Below are 8,607 nucleotides of genomic sequence, written 5' to 3'. Positions count from 1 at the left end.
ATGAGAGGCAGCCAAGGAGAGAATCCTGATCCGTATATCTGGGTCACGTAGGGGAGGGCTGCTTGGCGCCGTCACAAGGGTGAAAATTTAGGGAAAACCTATAACCTTGTGACAATAACCAAAGCTATTAGGCAAGTAATCAATGAGTTTTGACCATGGGTATATGAATATGAAACATACATGCATGCAGTTACGGTGTATTAGGAAATGAATTTTTTTTTCTTGGGTACAATTTTATGGCAGGAAATCAAAGTTACAGTGATTCCATAATTATGTATGGCGTATCAATTATTTTTATCTAAAGTTAAGGAATGCATCTTTTTTTTTAGATGAATCAATAATTTGAAAATTGAAAAAATTGGACATGTGAAATATACATTTGTTGACCAAGTGTAGAAGTTCAAGCCGAATTGAGAGTATTGTTATCAGGGTATTGGTTCTAATGAGGACCATTAAGTTGGGGACTAGTTGAGAACTTTCTCATTAAATCATTTATTGCACCCACTTTTCAATCACATTTTTTCATCTCAACCGTTCAGTTTGTAGGTCTATATAACTAGATCACTTATACAAATTTTCAGTCAAATAAGTGATCGTTAAGGAATCGAACTAAATCAAATTATTGGACGATCCAAATATGTCAAACAGGAGCCGTTCAAGTTTATAATTGGTAAATCACATTTATCTACAAACTAGACGGTCAAGATGTGAATATGCGATTGAAAAATGGGTGAAACGAATAAGTCATCAACTTCGTGGTCCTCATTAATTAGAACCACTCCTTTGTTATCAGAGTCACAAAAGAAATGATCGCTAACGGTAAAGTATAGATTTTTAGCACCTATGTTAAACGTTTTTAAAAATGATTTTCATAACTTTTTTTTATTAAATAAAAAACTAATATGAAAAACGAGTCTATTGTGAATCGAACTCACGATCTTTCACTTACAAGGAGACACTTATGTCACCAAAAAAAAATTGAAAAAAATGAAAATCAAAATGTAATTTTCAACTTTGAAAAAGTATTAGATAGTCTATTGTAAAAAGTATATTGTCCCATCTCGGTTCTTAAGTTAATTTGCGGGTACTTACTTTTGTTTTACTTTGATCTTTTACCGTTTTAAGTAACCGTTTACTGTTAAAGGACCCTAGACCTGATTTTTTGTAGAAAAATTATTTTGGAAAAATTTCCTTAAGGAAGTCGTAGAGGACGTTAATACGAATCCGTGGACATGCAATACGTTAAAATCGGAGTTCGTATGTAAAAGTTATGGTGTAAAATGTAAAAGTACTATTTTTGGTCGGGAGTATAAAAAGGAAAACTTACCAGAAGAGGTAAGGTACAAATCAGAAAGTTACTTTCTCTCTCTCTCTCCTCTCCCGCGCCTGTTTCGACCAGCCGGACTTCATCGCCTCCGTCCGCCGCCATCCGGCCAAGATAGGCGGCAAGCTTGGTATCAAATTGAAACTCGGACCATCCTCTACAAGTCTAGGTAGGTGGTAGCCCGTGTCGCGTTGCCGTGAAGGAGAAATCACGGCGAGAAGAGGCGGCTGTGCGTGGCGGAGTCGTTGCTGGAACTCCTTTTTTCGGCCACCATAACCAGAGCTGTTTGTCTCATTTGGAAGCTCTCCTCTTGTACAGCAAACCCTTCAAAGGTTTCAATCCATCTTGATCTAGGTAAGGAGAATCGAGTATTTGAAATTCTACGGTTTTAAATTGGAGTTTTTAATGTTTGGCTTCGATTACCCTAGTTAGGCTTGAAATTGGACTTTGTGCTAGTAATGAAAGTTGTTTAAAATGTTGAGAGGATGATTGTGCTAAAATTTGGTGATCATCGGAGGTGTCTGGAGTAAGGGCTAGCCGACCGCCGTTGCCGGTGGAGCAGACGGCGGCGCCACCATTTTTGGGTAGTTTTTCATGTTAATTAATGTGTTATGCTATGAGGAGTTCATTGATATTAAGTTTGAAATTTTTGGAGGAGTTTTGGTTAGGTTTGGAATTTTTCAGAGATTGGAGAAATTGGCGGTTGATAGAATAGATCCGACCATTTGATTTTGTTGGTTATGGTCCTAAAGTGCTAGAATAGATGAAGTGAGGTTGTAGATGAAGTTTGGTGAAAATCTAATTAGCTTAACCCTAACTTGATTAGTGGGTTAAGTGGAAGGATTTCGGTGCTTAAGTTAAAACATTTATTTCCCTAAATTGAAGAGTGGTTCTAAACATATTTATTATGCCAGGATACGAGGGGACCTCGCTTGAGTGGCGATTTGGATATCGTCAGGCTTATGCCTAAATTTATGAGTGGACATTTTGGTTTTTAATAAATATGCATGCAAGATTTTTATAAGCACTAATTTCAGTTTACCTCCATCAACTTTAGGTCGATCATCATGTTAGTCCTTCTTTTTTGCAATTTCATCAAAAACACCCCTCAACTCCCAATTTTCATCAGCTGCACATGTCCAAACCTCCAATCTCCATCCAATTCCTCTGTCAAGTGATGACTTCATATCAAGAAGAAAGTCAAATTCTGAAAGTTACCTTTCGGACCATTTTTCCCCCATATCGATACACATCTTCGTTCCCATCACAACCCCCTAATCTTAGTAATTTTGGTGAGATTGAATGTAATTTGTCTATTTTTGCTTTTTTCTTTCTTTTTGATATCAAGTCATCACTTGACAGAGGAATTAAATAGAGATTGGAGGTTTGGACATACGCGACTGATGAAAATTGGGAGTTGAGAGGTGTTTTTGATGAAATTGAGAGAAGAAGGACTAACAAGATGATCAACGTAAAGTTGATGGGGGTAAACTGAAATTAATCCTTTTTATAATTTATCATTTTATTTTTCGAGCTTATATTATAATTTCGGCTTATGAAATGATCTTGGAAATTATTTGAGTTGGATGCATTGATTAATTGTTGGTCATGATTTATGGATTTGAACTCGGATTATTAATTTGGTATTTGAGTTTGGATATTCTTTATAGAGAAATTTTTCAATGCTCCCGAAGGACCACGTGACAGTCTGACGTGGTCCTCCATTCCATTCAAATTTTGACATGTGGATTTTCATGATGAAAAACTATTTTAGCGATTTTGTCAAAGACCATTTTGGGTTTCTTGTTGATTTTTGAAACCCTAAACCTATACCCTAACCATATACCCTATACCCTAACCCCTAAATCTTATACCCTAAACCCTAGGCCAAACTCATAAAAGATCAGTGACGGTCATTTCACAAAATATAGAAAACCTTAGTTTATATTTAGTTGTAATAAATCCACTTGTCAAAATTTAATTAGCAAGGGAGGACCACGTCAGATTGCCACGTGGTCTTTTGGGAGCATTGAAAAATTTCTCATTCTTTATAAATTCTGGATTTCATTATGATTGTTTTATTGTGGACTTTGAGATTTATAAAAGATTTCCAAAAATGGGATTTTCGGTAGTTCGTTATTTATAATTTTCTCATTTATTTGTGGAATATCGATCTTGACCTTGAGAATATTTTAGCGAGTATTTTGGATTTAGATATCAATTACGATTTTAATTGTTAATTAAATCTTGCTTATATTATGGTTTTGAGAATAATTTTAGTTTTATTTTAATTTCTTAGGATAATTTTCAAGCACGGTTGGGAACCGTACCATTCATATGAACTTGGGGAAGTTTTATGGATTTAAGTGATTTCGTATGTTTTTAGTCACCATACTATAACCATACGATAGGGTCGCTCATATTTCATTACTAGCTAGCCTTTATTAACGGTCCTCACCATAAATGAGTTGAGCGTTTAGCGTGGGACGCTACTATAGTCTTGGAGGCACCAATCAGATATTATTATGTATTGCTAGCTAGTCTTATTAGCGGTCCTCACCATAGGTGAGTCGAGCGTGGGACGATACTATAGTCTAGGAGGCACCGACCAGAGCCTTGGAGGCTCCTCTTACATGGTGATATCTCTTCCCCTTGTGTTATTTTCTCATTTATGTAATTGATTAACGAGCGGGGCTGATTTATCCCTTCTTGTAAGATTTCTTTATTTGATTAATCAGCGGGGCTAGTTTGTCCATTCTTATGGGTTTTGGATTTTAAGTTATATGGTTTATCAAAGTTGTGTGCAGCTAAGTTAAATTACGTATTTGTTAAATTATTTAATTTATTTTTGCCCACTCACTCTAACGTTTTTAAATTACTTTCCCCTGAGCCATTTGGTTTTAAATGCTTAGTTTGCAGGCTAAGTTTATTTGAGGTCAAGCGTACATGGAGTCGAGGCATAGTCAAAGGATGCTTCCGCTTATTCTTTATTCATTGTTTTTCTTTCATTATAGATATTGTCAGGACCCACCCCGAATTTCACCCTGAAACCCGAACTAAATCCTGCGGGGACCACCTCCAAGGAAAGTTTACCGAAAATTCGGCATAACCTCCCTTGAAAATGGACAACCCTTCCTAATAAAACCTGCAAACACTTCTGAAAATTTAAATCCAACCTTAAACTCCTGGAGCCTTCGTGCTCCCCAAATCACAACACCACCCAAATTAATTACTAATCTAAACAAATCTCATATCCAACCCTTTATAGGTTCAGAGCAACTCTAATAGGAAGAAATGAAACATAAAAAAAATTAACAAGCGGAAGCTATATGATGACTATGCATCATCTCCATGTACGCTCCACCTCAACTAAGCTAACCTGCAAGCTGGGCATTTTTAAAACGAAAGGCCCAAGGGAAAACATTTGAAAACGTTAGAGTGAGTGGACAAAAATAAATTAATAAAAAATATTTATGCATTCCCATTTTAATTTCCAAAGAAATTATACTGCATGCGTCCGCTCAAAAGCGCTCAACTCATAAACTGGCAATTTCACGACTAGCTCCGGCTAGTCACCAACTCAAATAAAATGGAGCCTCTCAGGCTAAACTATATATAAATATGATAGGAGCACAAAGTGCTACGTTTATAATGTATTTCCTACCCTATTTAGCTATATAATTCCCTTAACAATATTCATATTAACTAAGTTTGTGTTTTTAGGTCATAAATAAAGCCAAGGAGCCCAAAAGAGACAAAAGAGGAGAAATCTTGAAGGAAAAAGAATCCATGTTGTGCAAGGAAATAAATCAGAAAATCTGCCAGAAATCGTCAGTCAACCTCGATAGAAGATTGTGATTAGCTTACAATGATCCAGAAGATGTGCCATATATCAATAGAAAGCTACAAGAGTCTACTTTCCAGAACCTTTTACAGATCGTCAATACCTATTTTGGAGAAGAAGTTATGACCGTTTAAGTGGTCGAATGTCAGTTTGCCTGAATTTCTGATTTGGACCAAAACTTATATTTTAAGGCCCAAACCACATTGGCAAGTCCATTGACGAGTTTTGAGGGTTTTATAACCCTAATCACAGCAGAGAAGATTAGAGGACGAAGAGATTAGAGGAGGCCAGCGATCTCACATCATCAGAACATCCATAGTTGCAGACTCGCACAAGGAAACTGTCAAGACATCATTGATCTCTTCAGCATCCACGGTTTATCCTTTGACATCTTTTATTCTCCTTGTGTGATTTTGCAGCCATGTGTGGCTGAATTCTCTTAGTTAGGGGCAAGGTTTGAAGCCCCAAGAATGTTTTAGATATTGTTTTGAACCTTGGTTTCGAATTATTAAGTCTTTCAAATTGTTTATTTGGTTTTGGTTTATGGAGAACTCTTGCTTGTTTATGTTCATGTATGCGCAACATAAAACATTATGAACTTGTGAGTGGGGCTAGAATTAGGTTGTTTAATCTCCTGAATGGTTAATACGGCTTAGTTCAAAGTAGTAAAACCTATAAGACAATAAGTGAAACCAAATAAAAAGGATTGCATGCTAGGTAGGCGTTCCACACTAGTTTTGCATACTTGTTCAATCACTTCCATTTATCTTAATGCTTAGAATAATTTGTTGATAGGATAACGTCTATACCTTGATCGGTTATTCTAAAGGCTTAGTAATGGTGCGTTCATCTTACTTAAGTATTCAAGAGAAGTAATAAGGACTTACGCAGTGCGTTTACGGTTTGTTCTTGATTGATACCGATTTGTGACTTAATGATTGAAGCTTTGGTTGTTAACATGTCTTGAAACATACTGGGTGGTGGATTTCCAAGTCTCTAACGTCTCATTCATTTGATATTTTTTATTTTATTTTGTTTCTTTGTTTTCTTTTGTTTATAATCACAAAATCTCATATATCTAGTACTATTGTCTTTTGTTTTCTCTTATTTTATAATTAACGTAATTGTAAAGGTACCCTCAATCCCCGGCTTTTATAACGATACATTTATTTGCTTTATACTACAATTGACACAAAAGAGGTTTTAATTGAAACACCCGGTTTCGGTCGCTATCAAAATATATACGTGTATGTATTTACACTCATCAGACTCCTTGTATGAATTCTATGAACAACTTAGAAAAATAAAAACTCATACAATGCTACAACTCTTGCATCTAACGCTCACGTCACGCCATAATAAAATTTTTTCCTCATTATGACCGAAGAGGATGGTGTATATATACGTGTGGACTCCTTATATGAAAACCTAAATAAACCAGAAAAGAACGTAGTTTTCATATAGGGCTATGACGCTTGTGTCTAACACTCACATCACGCCATAATGGTATTTTACCTCATTATGACGGACCAAGCACGTATGGCTAGCTAGCATTTATATACATACTATACTCATAACATCTAATAAACATATCCACCGAAAATCTCATTTTCGGGAACTCTCCAAAGGAGGAAAAATTACCAAATAACCGAGAAATCAATAAGTCTCATCAGAAGAAATAAATGATCAACAAAATAATTCATCGCATGCTTTTCAATTAAAACAAAGGTCTACTCACAACTCTAGGCATAAGCCCGACGAAATCCAAATCGCCACTCCAGTGAGGTTTCCTCGAACTCTGGCACAAATATATATAATTAATTTCCCAACTAAAAATCTAATATTTAAACAAAATAGGCAAAATTAACCGAGAGCCATACTCACGCTCATCATTGCCTAACTTCGATACGGTCCACACCTCAATACTAAAACCAGCAGTCTTAACTACACCCTTCCACAGATTATACGACTTTAATCCAACGGCCGGATTCTACCTTATTAATCCGCCAAAATTACCAAACTTCGGAAAATCACAAACCTATCCAAAACTTATCCAAAAATTCCATAATTCACATCAATATACTCCCCTTAATATTCCACATTTAAAACCTTAAAAATCTCCCAAACAGTGACGGTGGCGGCCGGAGGCCGACTCCGGCGACCTCCAATTCCTATGAAATTTTGACAGCATCTTCTCTCAACTCACTCTACAACTTCCTTAACTAGCACAACACCCAATTCCAAGCCTAACTAGGTCAATCGAGCAAAAACATCCTAGAAGCCCTAGAAAATTCAACTCCATATTTCTCCTTACCTAGCTCAAGAGAGAGCGAGCCTTTTGGAGGGGTTGCTGCACGGTTGGAGGGCTATAAAACGAGCTAAGGATCGCCGACTTTAGTGGCTGGAGGAGGGAGTTCCGGCGATGGAACCACCACGGCAGTCGTCGCTTTCGGGGGGAAGAACTCCTTCACGGCGGAGCTAGGGCGGCTCTCACCGACCTAGAATGGAAGCTGGGTCGGAGGCCAACCGAACGGGATCGGTGCGGCTGTCTCAGGCGACGGACGAGCGGCCGGAAGGTCTAGCAGCGAGAGGGACTCGAGGAGAGAGAGAACCGGGAAGAAAAGAGAGAAGAGAGAAAATGGTTTTGGGCCTCCACACCCCAAACCGGTCCAAACTACTTAAAACCCCCCCCCCCCCCCCCCCCCCCCCCAAAACCCAAACCCAACTCCAAAACTTTACACCCCAAAATAAAAATATCCTAATAAAAATTACTTTTTACCAGCTAAAATTTACCATTTTTACCGTCATCATATTTTTCTCCTACGAATAATTCTCCGAAATAATCGTCCCTCAAAACCCCTTTAGGGACCAATTAAACCATAACTTATTGACGGAGACGGTAAAATTCTATTAATACCAAGCTAGTAAAGAAGGTAAAAATTTAAGGGTCGGGATGTGACCGATATGCTCTGATGACCATTTGAGATTGTTATTAGTTGATTAAGGCTTGACCTATTTTGGGAGACGTTATGAACTTGGGGAGCAGGAATGCTCTAGAAGTTGAGGATGAATGATTTATAATATAAGTGTTTATCTAGAAGGCAAAATATCACAAATGATCACTGACTTTTGACTCATTAATCACTTTACTCACTCATATTTTAAAAATATCACTTAACTCACTCACTTTTGATTCCGTCTCTCACTTAACTCATTACCGTTAGACCTACCGTTAAGAACCGCTAACATCGAGGGTATATTTGTCAAAACACCAAAAAACATTCCAATTAGTTTTTTTTAGGAAAAAAATAAAAATTGTTTTATTCTCATCAAATTTTAATTCTAAAACATTTGTTTTGTATTAGAAATTCCAGATAGTTTTTTTTGTTTAAAGTTGAAAATAATTTAATAATTTTCAAATAAGAAAAAAATGCATTTC

The sequence above is a fragment of the Fragaria vesca genome, linkage group LG6 (assembly GCF_000184155.1).
Source record: "Fragaria vesca subsp. vesca linkage group LG6, FraVesHawaii_1.0, whole genome shotgun sequence".
Lineage (NCBI taxonomy): Eukaryota > Viridiplantae > Streptophyta > Magnoliopsida > Rosales > Rosaceae > Fragaria > Fragaria vesca.
This window is presented reverse-complemented; position numbering follows the sequence as displayed.